Raw genomic sequence first — 18005 nt, 5'->3', positions numbered from 1 at the left:
GCTTGAGATTAAACCTCAAAATTTTATGCACCAATCTAATTTTGTTATAATCATCATATTAATAATAATATATAATTTTAGAATGATGGCGAATTGATTCTACACATCATAGTCATTAATCCTATCATCACTTGCAAAACTACATAACCTAATTCTCCCTACACAATTCCAAAATATTCTATTATAATACTCAATCCAACTAATTTAACCAAAAAATCATTAAACTATCCACAATATTTAATATATTATCCTTCATATTTTGATGCAAAGACAATGTATTTTTTTGGAATACTCATGCATGTTATTGAGATGGGCAAGTTATAGTGAGAGATTCAGGCATGCAATCAAAAGGCTAAGATTCTAGAAGTTATGCTTTGTAATGGCGGGCACCAGTGGAAAACTAGAAAGCAAGTATTACAAACCTCCTCACCGATAGCTTAGGAAACTTCTAGAAATTCACTAGAATGCCACCACTTAAATTTTCCATGTTATTGTCCTCCCCTTTCTAGTTACTTCCCTTCCCTGTGTGAAGCCATCTAAGATTCTTGCTAGTGCTTAAATTAGAAAATATCATATCCATAAATAATATATCCAAACTATGTATTGAAATAGTAATGTAAAGTGTGCTCCATAATATGACACTAAAATCAAATGAAAACCTACTTTCAAATAATCACAAGTACATGGGTTTAGAAGAAAATTAGCCAAGTGGGGGAGAATTAAATAAGTAAAATTTATTTAAATAAAGAAGATGGAGGAACCACCTATTAAAATAGATTCTTTTTTATCGGTAAGAGTCCAAAACCAAGGTTATTTATTATTAATTGTTTTGATTAAGTAAAAACAGGTTTTAAGGACCCGAAACCTTTTTACATCAAGTCATTCTAGAAATAGATAGAGAAATTAGAAGCAAAAACGAGACAGACCTCCAAAAAGAACACAAAAGAGGTCACAAAAAGAACTGCTGAAACAAATAGCAAAGAGACAACACAAAAACAACAAAAAGACAGCAGGAAAGACAATAAAGAATTGGCTAAGTAGCCTTGATTAGGTCCAGCACCTAATCTGCCAGGATCTGCATGTTTTTCGCCACTGCCTTCACCTCATCCTTCTTGCCCGTGTCTTCAATCTTCTTTGAGTGAGCCCTAGTGCATTTGTTAGGACCTTGGCTATTAGCCGCCTAAGGGGAATCTTGGCCTTTATCCATTTCTAGTTTCTTCAGCAAAGTACACACATTGTTAGCCATTTGTTTTATCAGTTTCTCAAGGTTACTCATCTTGGCTTCCATCATGGTGACCTTGCCCTGGTTCGCATTGAAGTCTCTGTCAATAGTCCTATTCTTGGCCTCCAATTGCGGGATCTTCTACATTTAGTTTTTGACATCTTTAGCACTCCAAACCACCTCCATTAGCCTGTCAATATGTTGGCCGAGAGTACGCTCACCATGTGCAACTCTACTGGCATGCACAACTTTCTTCCTTAAGTCTTGCATGTCCCTACCAAGTGTCTACATTTGACTTTTCATTATCCCAATTTCTTTCAAAATAGCTCCCGGGTTACCATGTAGCCCTTTCATAGACCTAGGAGTAGCTTCATACTTGTCATCATAATCCTCATGTATCCCCTACTCCTGAGAATCCTCATCACGCGACTCCCCTTTATCTCCTAAATCCTTCTCAAGGTGTCTTGAAGGATATCTTTTCTTCTCCAATCGTCGAGCAAGGGTCTCATCATCCGAAGGGGAAGAAGCCCTCACCCCTAGACTTTCCTTAACCCTCTTACCTTTAATCTCATATTTCTTCTTATAATCCCTCACCAAATCCTCCACAAAATCACTCTCCTTCTCAGAATTAGAGTTTCCTGTCGCTCTTCTTTTCTTCTTAGATCTATTCCCAGTGCCCTTGTTCATATTAACCTCACCTCCTTCAGCTTCATCTTGGGTTTCAGAGTCATATCCCTTCTCTTGCAAGCTCCCTTCCATTTCATAGTCTGCATCCTTAATGCGGCCTCTATTCCTCACAATTCTTTTAGACTTTAAAACATTCATATTAAGCACCATGAGACCCTCATGGCAGAAATGTTCGCCATTTGGGTATTTTTGCATAGCTTGAATAGAGATACTAAGGGACTGTTTAGAAAGGGAAATTAATTTTGACATTGTGCCTAAAGTGGTTGGCCAACATGAAGTGATAACCATAACATTTTGTGAATCTCCCATCCAAAGTTAAATACTTCATAATAACAAACAGAACGAACCACCAGGGACAAGAGACTAAGGCCAGGTTGATGTAAGACTTATCGATTTTAACCAAACGTCTCTTCTCAAACTCTGACTCCACAAACTCATCAACAACTCCGTCTGATAATTTTTGCTCCCTGTAAAAATTGAGACCCTCAAGCTCCAATTCTATAGCCTCAGCAATCACCTCCTTTGAAACCACCATGCATTGATTGCCCACCATGATCAAGCCCTCTTTCCAAGTTTTAATAAGCTGTTGCATGATGGCAGGATTGCTGCCATTCAACCTCTCCATAAACCCAATGAAGTTACCCCTTCTCAATATTTCCCACACCTCCTCCTTCATCCACTCCATGTAGCTCACTGGTTCAACACGTTTCCTCTTTCCTCCCATTTTCCAAGCACCTAAACTCTCAATTTTCTTCCTCTGCAACTCCCAAATGAAGGAAAACTCACATATAATAGCAAACATAATGGCAAAATAAACCCAGAATCCATGCGAAACTTTACAAGAATCATTGGAAATTAAAACACAAAACCCATGGCCACATAACTCTACATCATACCCCCGTACTGACACAGTCATAATTAAAAAACCTTTTGTAATGACCTCCATTTATCATTATGAAAGAGAAGTCGAGCCTCCAGTGGTAAGGGGTCATGATTTTCCCAAATGATAGATTGATCATTTCTACATGCCACATTCACTGCCCAGTCAGTCGTCCCATTAGCCTCTCTAAAATTATGGGAAATAACACAAATTTTAAATGAATTAATAATTTGAATAGCCTCATAAATTATATTACTAATTGTCCATGAAGGCATAGGTTTTTTATTAAGAAAATTAATAATATTGAGTGAGTTCCCTTCTAACAAGATTTTATTCATTTCATTTTTTTTTGCATAAAGAAGACTATGGAGAGCTGCCGAGGCTTCAGCAATGTGATTAGTTTGGTGCCCAATTATTATTATTAATTGTTATGATTAATTATTTTTATTATTAGTCAATCTTGAGTAGATTCAAACCAAAGACCTCCTAATTAAGAGGCTCACAATTCATTGTTGTGTTGTAGGCCTTTGCTTATATATTAAAATAGATTTAAAATATTGAAAGGGTAGTATTTAAATATAATTAAAACACAAAGAGGGGAGTGAATTTATTTAATTAAATAAAGAGAAGAATATAATAATATAATTAATTATTAAAATTAACTTTAATGTTAATCGAAAGTATTCATAATAATTAATATTAGAGATAAACAACAATTTTAGGTGTTATACTTCCTCTTTTATAAAAATATACTCCACAACAAAATAAAATCAACTTTAAGAAGACAATCTCAAATTAAAGCAATCAACCTTCCAAGTTGATAATGTTCATATCTTGTCAAACACATTTTGATGGTCAACATCCATTTCTTTTTGGAGTTATCATAGATCCTTCTTTGATAAGTTTGTTATGAATGCCAACATGCTTGTTATGTCCAAATATGTTGTTGGTGACATATGTCTTTAAACACTATTACATGTTGCATTAATTCAAATGAAACAAAATATTGCTTTACTATCATTTTTTGTTTTTAGTGACTTGTTATATACCCTCCAATATATTACTAGAAGAACAATGTCCTACTCAACAATTGCCACATCATCCATTGCTAGAAATGCAAAATGAACGAAAAAAACCCTAGTTTGAAAAGTCAACAATCATTTTGTTAATCATAATCAAGGATTAAACATTATTTATCCATTAAGGAATATATTACATGAGAATTAACCAAGGATGTTGATTACACGCCATCTATCCATCATAATGCTCGATTTAATAAATATGACAGATACATTATCCATTGAGTACAATTACATCCAAATGATCATCATAAGATGATTATATATATCACATCAAAAGTAGAGTTAAATATGATGCCCCAAACATGTGCCCATCTGCAAGCCCCAGTCTTCACAACCATCAAACATCATATATCCACAATTTGAGATAGGAGTGTGGCCCAAGCGCTTTTACCATGCCAACTACATAGTGTTTAGCTCCCTCGGGGTCCTTCCTAACACGAAGAACACCTTGACCCTAGCACGAGAAGCCTAGAAACTTAGAACAAGAGGATCAGATGGATTTGATACAACCTTGAACATACTACTTTCCACATATATCTAAGTAGGCTAATCATAGAATGTGACAGGGAATAACATAACAACATATCTACATATATGCAATAAAATGAGATGATAACACATCTACTTATTTGTAGTAATGCAATCACATCATTTCTACTCATATGCAGATAATAAAATATGACATATCTACACATATGTGGTAATAATAAAATACACTCAAACATGTCAAAGTTTCATAGCTCAAGATTGTGCTCATCTATATTCAACATATCAATAAATTCAGATAATGTGCTCAACTACCATCAACATAGGCATACAATGATTCACAATAAGTCTAAGAGTATTTAACCAATTAGTTTAAGAGTAATTAACCAATTTCCAATGCTTTATCTTCATATAAGATTTCCAAAAGATATTTCAAACAATGTTCACTCCTTGAGTGTACATGATGTAGGAGCATCCTGGGTTGCCTTGTTATCCTGCTCATTTTGTTCACCTAGTAGTTCCTTCATGTGCCTAGCAGTTCTTCATGTGCCGAGATACTGTAGCATTCCTTCATGTGCCGAGTTACCCAGTGTATGCCGAGCGATTCTTCATGTGCCGAGTTACTCAGTGTATGCCGAGTGTTTCTTCATGTGTCGAGTTACTCAGTGTATGCTGAGTGTTTCTTCATGTGCCAAGTTATCCAATGTATGCCAAGAGTTTCTTCATGTGCTGAGTTACTCAGTGTATGCCGAGTGTTTCTTCATGTGCCGAGTTACTCAGTGTATGCTGAGTGTTTCTTCATGTGCCGAGTTACCCAGTGTATGCCGAGTGTTTCTTCATGTGCCGAGTTACTTAATGCATGCCGAGTGTTTCTTCATGTGCCGAGTTACCCAATGTATGCTAAGTGTTTCTTCATGTGCCGAGTGTTTCTTCATGTGCCAAGTTACCCAGTGTATGTCGAATGTTTCTTCACGTGTCGAGTTACTCAGTGCATGCCGATTGTTTCTTCATGTGCTGAGTTACCCAGTGTAAGCTAAGTGTCAGTATTTGGACGTGATTTTGCGAGCTGACTTGCGAGATTTAATTCATTCGTGACATTTATGTTAAGATCTTTTCTTGAGATGAGTCCAAACCATTGTTGGGTTGGCCTTCCTCTTATGTAATGATTCTAGAATGATCTATAAGCCATTTTGGCAAGTATAAATAGAATGTTTAGGCTTAGAATTAGGAAAGTTATGGAGAAGCTTCAGAGAGAGCAGATTAGGGAGCAAAACTAAAAGCACAAATTTGCTGTTGGATCTTTGTAATTGAATGTCTTGTAATTGGCTGTAACCCAGAAGGCCTCACAGTTGGGCATGTATGAAGATATTTTGATGAATCATAGAAGTATTTTCTCTTCTCTCTCCTTTGGTTGTTGTTCTTTCTATTCATTTCTGTTGTGTTAACTCTTGTAGGGTGGTTTGGATAGCTGGGTGAGCCTTTGGCCCTAGTTATTCACCCTCTTGCCTACGTCAGTTGATATCAGAGCTTGAGGTTTGTCCTTGTGGAGATTGGATCTATAGAACCCTGATTTGGATTTGGTTGTAGGGTGGTAGATCTGTGAATTTGACCTATAACTTGTAGAGGGTTATGATCCTGCAGGAACTTGATTTGTAAAGATGGTTCCTGGTAGAGGAAATAATGTTGATAATGCTATATTGGATCAGTTGAGACAAATTGCAGCCAGATTAGATGTTGTGGAGACAACCTAGAGGAGAAGAGCATATCTTGATGATGTAAGTGATGATGAAGTAGCAACACCAAACCATAATCCAGAACTTGAAGAAGATCAAGATGAGGAAAGATTGTTGAGAGTATTGTCTAGAGCAAATTCAAAGCCTACTGTAGAAGTTGTTCCTTATGATGAAAAATTGGACACCGATGTTGTGTTGGATTGGATCTCTGATATGGAGAAGTTCTTTGAGTATGAAAACACTCCTGATAATAGAAAGGTGAAGATTGCAGTCACTAGGCTGAAAGGTCATGCATCTCTATGGTGGGAGCACTTGCAAACTGATATACAAAGGGGAGGAAAGGAGAAGATCAGAACTTGGCCAAAGATGGTGAACAAGGTAAAGAACAAATTCCTTCCTGCTAATTACCAAGTTAGCTTGTTGAGAAAGATGCAAAATTTGAAGCAAAAATACATGACTATGAAAGAGTATATTGAGGAATTCTATAGACTGGACATCAGATCTAGACATGTGGATGGTGATGTTGAGAAAATTGCAAGGTACATTAATATATTGATATCTGGAATACAAGATGAAATAAGTTTTGTGAAGCTGGAAAGTGTAGAAGAAGCATATCAATATGCCTTGAAAGCTGAGGAGATTTTGACAAAGAAGCATGAACAAAGACAGAGAGGTAGAGGTGGTAGATTCCAGAGAGGCAGATGTAGATCTTATGGAGAAAGTGGCAGATCTGACAGTTCTATGCAGGATAAAGGCAAATCTGAATGGAAGAATGATGACTAAGGCAAGATCAAATGGGAAAGTGATAATTCTTACTAAGGAGGCACTAATTCCTACCGAGGAAGAGGTAATTCTTATTCTAGAGGTGGATTTCATGGTAATTGTTTTAGATGTGGTAAAGAGGGACATAGATCTTTTGAATGTAGATCCTCTGAAAGTAGACAAGGTAACAGAAATGTTGTGATTCAAGAAGATGATAAGGGTTCACCAAGTGGACCTGAGGCTGGAGAAAGTTTGATGGTGAGAAGAACCTTATGCAATAAGGGAAGTGATGAGGAACCTATTTTAAGGAGAAGTCTTTTCAAGACAAGATGTAAGATGGCTGGAAAATGCTGCAAAGTGATCATTGACAGTGGAAGTTCTACAAATTTGGCATCATAAGAGCTAGTTACAAAATTGTAGTTGTAGATGCTGAAACATCCCAAACCTTATCATGTTTCATGGATCAAAGATGAGCATAAGATATTGGTAAGTGAGTAATGCCTTGTGAAGTTCAAAATTGGACATTACTTTGATGAAGTTTTGTGTGATATTATGCCCATGGATTGTTGTCATATTTTGTTGGGTAGACCTTGGCAATATGATAGATATGTTGTAAATAATGGAAGATTGAATCAATATATTCTTTGGGTAAATGGGAAGAAACAAACATTGTTGCCTTTGATTGAAAGTCTAGATGAGTTTAATTGTACTGCTGTAAAAATTTGCATGGTTAATGGGAAATAATTTGAAAAGGAAATGAAAAAGAATCAAGTTTGTTTTGCTATAATTCCAAGAAAATCGAGTTTTGTCAATGGAGACCGAGTGCAAGAAAATAGTGTTAACCAAGTGCTAGTCAGTGGTGACCGAATGATAGATGGTAGTATTGACCGAGTGCCAGAAGAAATTGCAGAGTTGTTGAATGGGTATAAAGAAATTATTGCTGATGATATTCCTGATGGTTTACCTCCAGTAAGAAGTATAAGTCATTGTATGGATTTGATCCTTGGAGCTAGTTTGCCAAACAACACACCATATAGATTGACACCTGCAGAGAATGAAGAACTTAACAAACAAGTGCATGAGTTGTTGTAGAAAGGTTTGATCAGAGAAAGCTTGAGTCCATGTGTTGTACTTGATGTATTAGCACCTAAAAAGAATGGAGAATCGAGAATGTGTACTAATTCTAGAGCCATTAACAAGATAACAGTGAAATATAGGTTTCCTATGCCGAGGATGGATGACATAATGGATTGTTTGAGTGGAGCAAAGTATTTTACCAAGATTGATTTGAAGAGTGGCTATCATCAGATCAGAATCAGAGAAAGTGATGAATGGAAGACTGCTTTCAAGACAAAAGATGGCTTGTATGAATGGTTGGTTATGCCTTTTGGTCTAACTAATGCACCTAGTACTTTCATGAGGTTGATGAATGAAGTTCTGAAAAGATTCTTGGAGGAGATTGTGTATCTAGTATTTGTGATCTCAATTGATGGATTGAGGATGGATCTTGAGAAAGTTAAAGCAATTTTGGAATGGCCTACACCTGAGAATGTGGGCAAGGTAAGATCATTTCATGGTTTGGCTAATTTTTACAGAAAGTTTATAAAGAATTTCAGTGCTATTTGTAATGCTATGACTGAAACAATGAGGGGAGATAAAAAAGAATTCAAGTGGATACATGGAGCTGATAAGAATTTTGAGACTTTGAAACAAAAGGTTGCTGAATTACCTGTATTGGCTTTACCTGATTTCGACAAAGTATTTCAAGTTGAATGTGATGCAAGTGGTAATGCAATAGGAGTTGTATTAAGTCAAGAAGGTAAGCCTGTTGCTTTCTTTAGTGAAAATTTGAATGATGCTAAAAGGAAATATTCTATGTATGATCAAGAATTTTATGCCATTGTTCAAGCATTGAAGAAATGGAGACATTATTTGATGCCTAAGGAGTTGGTTTTGTATACTGATCATAAAGCCTTACAATACTTGGGAAGTAAACATAAATTGAATCAAAGGCATATGAAGTGGGTTGAGTATTTGCAGAGTTTTACATTTGTGATCAAGCATAAAAGTGGAGTTACTAACAAAGTTGTTGATGCATTAATTAGAAGACAATCTTTGTTGACTGAAATGAAGGTTGAAGTTCTTGGTTTTGATGAAATGAAAGAATTGTATGACACTAATCTTGATTTTTCTGAGGCATGGAGAGTGCAGAGCACCAAATCTGACAGATCACATAAGTATGATGAGTATTTCATTCAAGAAGGTATGTTGTTCAAAGGCATCTAGTTGTGTATTCCTAGAGGTCCTATGAGGTTGAATTTGATTAAGGAAAAGCATAGTGTTGGATTAGTTGGACATTTTGGAATTGATAAGACATTGAGTTTGCTGAAAGAGAAGTATTATTGGCCACAAATGTATAAGGATGTTCAGAAATTTGTAAAGAGTTGTGGAGTTTGTCAAGTTGCAAAGGGAGTGAGTCAAAATACTGGTTTGTATACACCTATTACTGTTCTTGAGAAACCTTGGACTGACATTAGTATGAATTTTGTTCTTGGATTTCCTAAAACAGTGAAGGGGTATGATTCTATATTTATTGTAGTGGACAGATTTTCTAAGATGGCTCATTTTATACCATGTAAGAAGACATCAAATGCTGAGCATGTTGCTAAACTTTTCTTTAAAGAGATTGTGAGATTGCATGGATTACCAAGAAGCATTATTTCAGATAGAGATAGTAAGTTTGTTGCTTATTTTTGGAAGACTTTGTGGAAGAAGATGGGTACTAAATTGAAGTTTAGTTCTACATTCCATCCACAAATAGATGGACAGATAGAGGTTGTGAATAGAAGCTTGGGTAATTTGCTGAGATGTTTAGTTGGGAATAAGCCGAGTAATTGGGAGATGGTATTGGCACAAGCTAAATTTGCATATAATGATTCTATGAATAGGAGTATAGGGAAGACACCTTTTGAGATTGTTACCGAAATGCATCCTAGAGGTATATCAGATTTGAGAGATGTTGCTGGTGAAGAAAAGAAAAGCACTGCAGGAGAAGAATTTGCTGATTTTATGGAGTCCTTGCATAAGGAAGTGAAGTTGAGGTTGGAACAAAGCAATCAAAAGTATAAGGAGAATGCTGATAAGTCTAGAAGACACCATGATTTTCAAGTTGGTGATGAGGTGATGGTTCATCTAAAGAAAGGAAGATTCCCAGTTGGAACATATAGCAAGTTGAAGATGAAGAAATTTGGACCTTGTAAGATTCTGAAGAAGTTTGACAGTGGTGCTTATGAAGTTGAGTTACCTGATGACATGGATATATCTCCTATATTTAATATTGCTGATTTGTATAAGTATCATGAGTCAGAGGATGAAGTTGTTATACCAGATGATTATCCTAAGAAACAGATTGAGGAAGTTGAACAGATATTGGATCAGAGAGTTGGCAAGAGTACAAGAGGAAAAGATTACTATGAATATTTGGTGAAGTGGAAGAACAAACCTATTGAAGATGCTTCATGGATTTCTCAATTTGAGTTGGATTCATCTCAGGTTGGGACATCTTAATGATTTGGGAGAATCATTTCTTTCAACCCCGATTGTCTGATGTAGGAGCATCCTGGGTTGCCTTGTTATCCTACTCATTTTGTTCACCTAGTAGCTCCTTCATGTGCCTAGCAGTCCTTCATGTGCCTAGAAATTCCTTCATGTGCCTAGTAGTTTTTCATTTACCGAGTTATTGTAGTATTCCTTCATGTGCCGAGTTACCCAGTGTATGTTGAGTGATTCTTCATGTGCCAAGTTACTCAGTGTATGTCGAGTGTTTCTTCATGTGCCAAGTTACTCAATGTATGTTGAGTGTTTCTTCATGTGTCGAGTTACCCAGTGTATGCTGAGTGTTTCTTCATGTGCTGAGTTACTCAGTGCATGCCGAGTGTTTCTTCATGTGCCGAGTTACTCAGTGCATGCTGAGTGTTTCTTCATGTGCCGAGTCACCTAGTGTAAGCTGAGTGTTAGTATTTCGACGTGATTTATTGAGCCGACTTGAGGGATTTATTTCATTTGCGACATTTATGTTAAGATCTTTTCTTGGGATGAGTCCAGATCGTTGTTGGGTTGGCCTTCCTCTTATGTAATGATTCTAGAACGATATGTAAGCCATTTTGGCAAGTATAAATAAAATGTTCAGGCTTAGAATTAGGCAAGTTATGGAGAAGCTTAAGAGAGAGCAGATTAGGGAGCAGAACTGAAAGTGCGAATTTGTTGTTGGATCTTTGTAACTGAATGTATTGTAATTGGCCGTAACCCAAAAGGCCTCACAGCTAGGCATGTATGAAGATATTTTGATGAATCAATATAAGTATTTGCTCTTCTCTCTCCTTTGGTTGCTGTTCTTTGTCTTCGTTTTCCGTTGTGTTTAACTCTTGCAGGGTGGTTTGGATAGCTAGGTGAGCCTTTGGCCCTAGTTATTCACCCTCTTGCCTACGTCAATACATATCATATTGTAGTAATGAATATGAGGACTTATCACAATCTCACCCATATACATAACTCTCGAAGGAGCATCATACCACCATGATTATTGTATCAATTCCTATTTAAGGAAACATCATTAAACTTGTTTTATTTGATCAACTTCCTATTCAAGGAAACATCATTAACCATTACTAAATCATATTTCAGAATTTAATATGCAATATAATAATATGGAACCCTGAACACTTGAGATAAAGTCGTTTTAGCATTTTATTTGTGATCACGACTCAAAATTTCAATAATATACTTGACTAATATAAACTTATTCTAAGAATTTTTTAACAACCACACCCATAGTCAACCTCAATGTAGTGATTGTTCATTGTATAATCTACCACATACCATCTTCTAGTGAAATAATGAAATCAATCAATGTTTTGTCTTCTAACAATATAAGTACTTCCCTTTAACCATGAGTTTCTAGTGTATTTCCAGCCACCAAAATGCTAATTATACTTGCCAAGTATAAAGTATATCAACTCGCCCATTGAGAAGCATTAGCGGTTATGTATTCCCATCTAAAGAGTTTGGTGTAATTTTTGATTTCATAGGCAATCTTATCTAATAAAAAACGTCTAAAAAAAATTTCTTCAAGGACACTAGTTTTCGATAAAAGTTGTCATCGATCACCAATAGTTTACAAATCGATGCTTTCTATCTTTAAGTGATGACATTTTTTATAAGGTATTGCATTTCAACTTGTCCAATGATATGCTCCTCTATTTGACATATCATCTGCCATGTTTTATCTTGCCACATTCATCATATTTTAATCTTTTCAAAATATCAATATTTTTGGGATTATTTCAGTTTCTTAGAGGACCCATTTTATGCGCACATCTAGTCATTGAATAGAATGAAGTATTTTATTTGCATTCATAACTCCATTTTTATGATGATTAGAAACTTCCTATGCATGCAACCACAAGTAATATGACCCTATTATTCTTAAGGCATTATGTCAAATGGTTCACCTATGACTTTCACACCCATATATTACATGCTCTCTCTCTCTCTCTCTCTCTCTCTCTCTCTCTCTCTCTCTCTCTCTCTCTCTCTCTCTCTCTCTCTCTCTCTCTCTCCCTCCTTTAAGCTCAAGGTCAACTATTTCAAGGATATCAATTTAATACACATAGAAAGAAAGAAATAATGGTTTTCTCAGTGGGAGAACAACTGGAGAACATTCCTACAAGAAATCTATTAAGGATTTGAGGTTCTTATCATCTACCACTGAGTATACAACACTATGAATCTTAAATAGAATGTATATCTTGACAACATTCAGGCCCCTTACTAATGAAGAAGTTTTAATAAGAATGCTTCATTGGTGCTAACTAGTTCGTGGTTCCCTCTGAAGATGTCTTTAATGCTAGTAGTGTTTTATGTAATTCTTAATTTACAAATCATTTCTAGAGTTCCATAATCACAATGTGAAAGTCAATAGACCAAGTTCCTTACTACACAAAGGGGTGCATATATATAGGCCCACAAATACATACAGTGCAACACTCTGTCCAAGCAATAAAGTAAAATCTAACATTACCTATCAAATTTACTCAACTTTGTAATGAAGAAAGAAAAACCAAAATATGTACTAAAAGAAAGGAGTAAGGAACTTGGTGACTACAATGGTTGCCAACTTGCTTCCCAATCTCTATCGGAGGAAATAAATAGAGGAAAGCTACAAGCAAGGTCAATTATCACACAGTAGAGTGTAGTGTACAATGCATTACAACACATAGAAATGCAACACGAGTGGCCAAAACAATTACAATCAAGAAAAAGCTTAACATTACTCATACAAATTTCTTCTCACTTTCAGATATATTCTCAGATTTGAAGCATGGGAACAAATAAGTAAATACAAGAAATGGAACCTGGTTGTACTAGTCTGAAGTTCATGACCAACTCTCCTCCAGTCATCCCCGTTTTCCTCTAGCTTTCCCCCCAATTCAAGATTCATAACAGTTTTTAAAATAAACCCTCCAAATGTACAACCGACCCCCCAAATTTTGCTTATCCAATCCTTATGGAATCATAATTTCTATCTACTTAATCACTAACAAGTAGTTAATTTGTTTAACAAAAAAACATTTTTTTTATAATGTTAAATTAACAAATCTACGTGGCATAAATATTTTCATTTAATTCAGGTTATTTGAGGATAGGTTATGACAATTACCCATAACATATCTTGCTATTGACACAACCATTGCGCATCAGTCGGGTGCAAGTGCTAATTTACAAGCCTATATAATTAAACAACCAATGCATGCTCACAACTAATAATAAGTTATTTCCTAAACATAATATTAGTTTGTACATTACTAATAGAAAACACATGAAAATTGTATACCCATGAGCATTTTATACGAATAAGTCCATATAAATAGAGAGAATAAGAGGGAAATTATGTGGGCCTCATAGACATCTCATTAGTTTCCATATCCGTTTACAATTTTTTTATTTCTTCAATCCTCTTCTCGATGCTTTTCTTTTTGTTTAAATTTTCATCTTGAGGCTACTTGCTTTTTCCCTTTAGGTTGTCACTAGGGCTCATTCTAACTATTTGTTAACCCCCTTTTGTTTGAATGGTATCGTTATGAAGGGTTTTCCTTAATATTTGATCATTTGTTCAATCTTCTTTTTTGATTTCAGAATTTATTTTCTCACCAATAGCTTAGGAAATTTCTAGAAATCCACTAGAATCCCACCACTTAAATTTTCCATGTCATTGTCCTCCCCTTTCTAGTTACTTCCCTTCCTTGTGTGAAGCCATCTAAGAGTCTTACTAGTGTTTTCATTTTATCTTTTAATGTTATATGTTGCCTTTGGATTGTATCTCACAACCTTTGCGATGGTTATTTTTGTTTCTTGATTGCTTCTGAATCTTTTCTTTTTTTGTGGTCCAAATATTCTTTGTTTTAAACATCTTTTTGTAAGGAAACTTGGCAACAAAGAATATAACCGTTTCCACATAACCCATAATAGATCTAAAATAAACACGAAATTAAAATCCACATGCAAGAGAATAGAAAACATACCCACAAAATTGTGACACAAGATATACCCTGGGAAACCCTCATTGAGGGAAAAAACCCAGCCTCCAAAAGCATCCATCATCATGTATTATTCAGCAAAAAATACCATTGCCATACAACCATGGAAGCCTTCATGGCCATAGCCACAACCGAGCAAACTATGTGAACAAGCATGAATCCACACATCCCATGCCATGCTTTCAACCTTCACAAATGCTCCCTTGGCTAACCTGTCAAGCCTTGTCCCGCTCGACTCTTGCCTTTTGTCTTTTCCTTGTCACTCTCTCTCTCTCTATACAACAACTACCCTTGTGGCTTCTTATATAGTAGCAAGTCCCACAAAACCACTAAGTGGTATTACATAAACCATGTGCTAAAACCATGTGCTACCTAACCCACTGACCCCACATTTAATATTAGGCATTTAATTCTTTTCCCCAATATTAAATAATTACATGAAATATTATCACAATGTTACAATACAACTCATCAAGAATATTCCATGAGAATCTTTACATATTGCACGTCCATCTAGGTACAACATTACATAATAAAATAAAATAATAAAATAACAATATTATGCAATGTGTGCAACACCCATTATCTCAACAATCTCCCACTTGTTGTATACATTGCATAGGGTCAATCCGTAGCCACACAAAATGAACAAGGGAACAATCCCTCCCAGCACATCCACCATCATGGATCAAAACACACCAAGTGCTCCATCCTGGTACCCGCAACAAAAAATCAAAGTATCCAGCATCTCAAACATTAATGATCTCACCTCCTATTATGCCACTCCCACTGGACATACATAGAAGCCATCCAAAGAGAAAGCCACCCAACCTGTCGCATTAGAAGATCATAAAATCTTGTACCAACTGAAATTCCAAGCACAAAAACCTGATCCAAAGGTAATCACATGTATCCGTAGTTGTCAAAATATCCATAGCTGAAATAGCACCCACAGCAAAGTGCCAAACCCATCCAACTATCCATACCTCAAAGGTATAACAAGTGAATCTCATATCACTGATATATCCAATCTACAACCTGCAATAACAAGCCTCAAGAGCAATATCTGCCACATATATACCAAGAAGCTCCCACTGCAAAAGATAATATCAATTCTATAACCAATCCACTCAACACATCTCAAAGAAGTGAATCCATGTAATATCAAGGACATCCATAATACATAAACAAATATCCTGCAAGAACAAGTCTCCAATGCTCTCCCAAATTCACCACAACCAACAGAGGAAAGAGATAAAGGAATAACCATGTCATCTCTCACATGACATACATGAGCACAAACCAGTGATCACAATCTCTAACCAATCTCAAATCCAATGTAGGCAAAAATTGAACATCCAAGAAGATAACCAAGACTAGAGAAACCATGCAAATCATAACCTGTATCATGTCCTTCTACACACACCTCTAGATGTAAACTGTGCAAGTATGATCTCCTCCATAAAGCCCCAACAAGAAGCCTCAACAATAGCCAAACCATACCATATAACTCATCATGGATGTAAGCCTCTCACAAGAAGATCAAACTCAATAAACCCATTCCTAAACCAAGGAATAACCATTCCTAATCCAAGGAAAATATGCCCAATATAAAACCATCTCCCAAACTCAACCAGCATAAAAACATATGCACATGGAGATAACCAATGCTAAACCATCTCTCAAATGAACCCTCCAGAACTAACTCATGTACCATAGCTCAAGATCCATATCCATGAAAGACAAGCATAAATATAATGCAACTGAGAGAAACAATGGGCTATACCTCTCAAGTAGCAAACCGCCGAGTAGACCAAGAGTGGGGAATGAGAATGCTCATCAAGATACCCAAGTCTCCAACCAAGACTCATCTAAGAACAATCCCCTCTCAAGTCCATATCAGGTGACTGCCCCTCGGACTTCCTGTTGAAACCATCAACCATCCCAACAAATACTTCTCTAATCCAAGAGAAATCAGCGTCACCACCGTCTCTAAGTATCCATGAGCACCTGTAACCAATCAATCCATGCCAACTCCAAATGCAACATAGCAATATCATGAAGTATCTAGCTTATGATCAGTGTACTCAATACCAAGAAACTAAACCAAGATCAATGTCAAAGTTCCAACCATGGCCTCAGGAACATAAACATGACAACATGATCTTACCATCTCAACTAAAGAGATAACATGCTCCATATGAACACACCATAACATGTCACAACTCTAAACGCGTATCAAGAGTATACCATGACATAATAATGAAACCATCCTCATACCAAGGATAACATGCCAAATAAAAGCATAAACCACACCTTTGCCAAGAACCCTGTGAGTCCTCAAGATGCAACCATCTCCACACACCATGAAGAAAAAACATCTCCACATACCATGAAGAACCATCTCCACACACCATGAAGATAACCAAGAACTCCATGAGTCCTCAAGATCTAACCATCTTCAAACACCATGAAGATAACAAGTGCACCATGCAAATGTCAAAGACGCTTCTGCAGCAACAGGATCTAAGACAAATCTCCAACATCTGCAAACACTCAATAAATATATCAATGCCAACAACTCCCACTCAACCGTGGTACCAAGTCACCTATGGCATCATAAAATCCATCTCCTATATGAAGATCCAAACCAAACCAGGAACTAATCCTGCACTGTCACCACATCACTGTCACAAGCTCCCACTGAACCATGTATCCAAGCTATCCATGACATATGATGAAAAACCCATCCTCTAACGATGAGAACCAACCAAGGCATCAAACCATCAAAGAACTCAAAGTGCACATCATGAGCTCCTCAAAAGAAACCAAATAACCATGATCCTCAACCAAGAAGATATACCACCATAACTGTATCAGAAAATCCAAGCTAATGAACATCAAGGATGTACCTGTATATCCAATCATGTCATGCCAAAATCCATGACACCATGATCACATCCATGAACCGAGCATCTGGTTCTCAATAGTGTTCAACCTGCCAGCATAGTCAACCATAATCCTCCACCATGACTGTACCTGGTAACAACATCTCATCCCTTCTACATGAAGATAAAATCATAAAATCATGTGACTTAGGGCATAGACAACCCAAATCCAAGCCACCAACCTGAATATGCATCAATAATGAAAGATCAATGGGCAAAGACAACCCATAACCAAGCTATAAATGCAACCTGTAAGTATAGACCGCTTACAACACTGCACAACTTGTAGACCCAACAAGTCATCATGCATATCCAAACCAAACACTGATAACCATATCATCATGAGACCAAACTTGAGTATACAATGACATCAAATCTTAAATCTCCAATGCCATAAACTCACAATGTTACCATAGTCAAAATATACCTATAAACTATTCAGATCAATATATCACCAAATAAATCATGCCAAACCTGCACCAAATCTGAACCAATGTGTAGAGCTCTCCAAGAGCTTTCCGTTGACTACTCGAAGTCCAAAATCCGACTCCGTATGCCCAAGTTATGCCCCAATTCGTGCTCAAAATAAATAACATCTGACTTTAGGGCT

The sequence above is a fragment of the Cupressus sempervirens genome, chromosome 8, assembly GCF_028749045.1.
Source record: "Cupressus sempervirens isolate cs-2001-9-10 chromosome 8, ASM2874904v1, whole genome shotgun sequence".
Classification (NCBI taxonomy): Eukaryota; Viridiplantae; Streptophyta; class Pinopsida; order Cupressales; family Cupressaceae; genus Cupressus; species Cupressus sempervirens.
The sequence above is the reverse complement of the archived record's forward strand: the minus strand, read 5'-3'. Positions refer to the sequence as shown.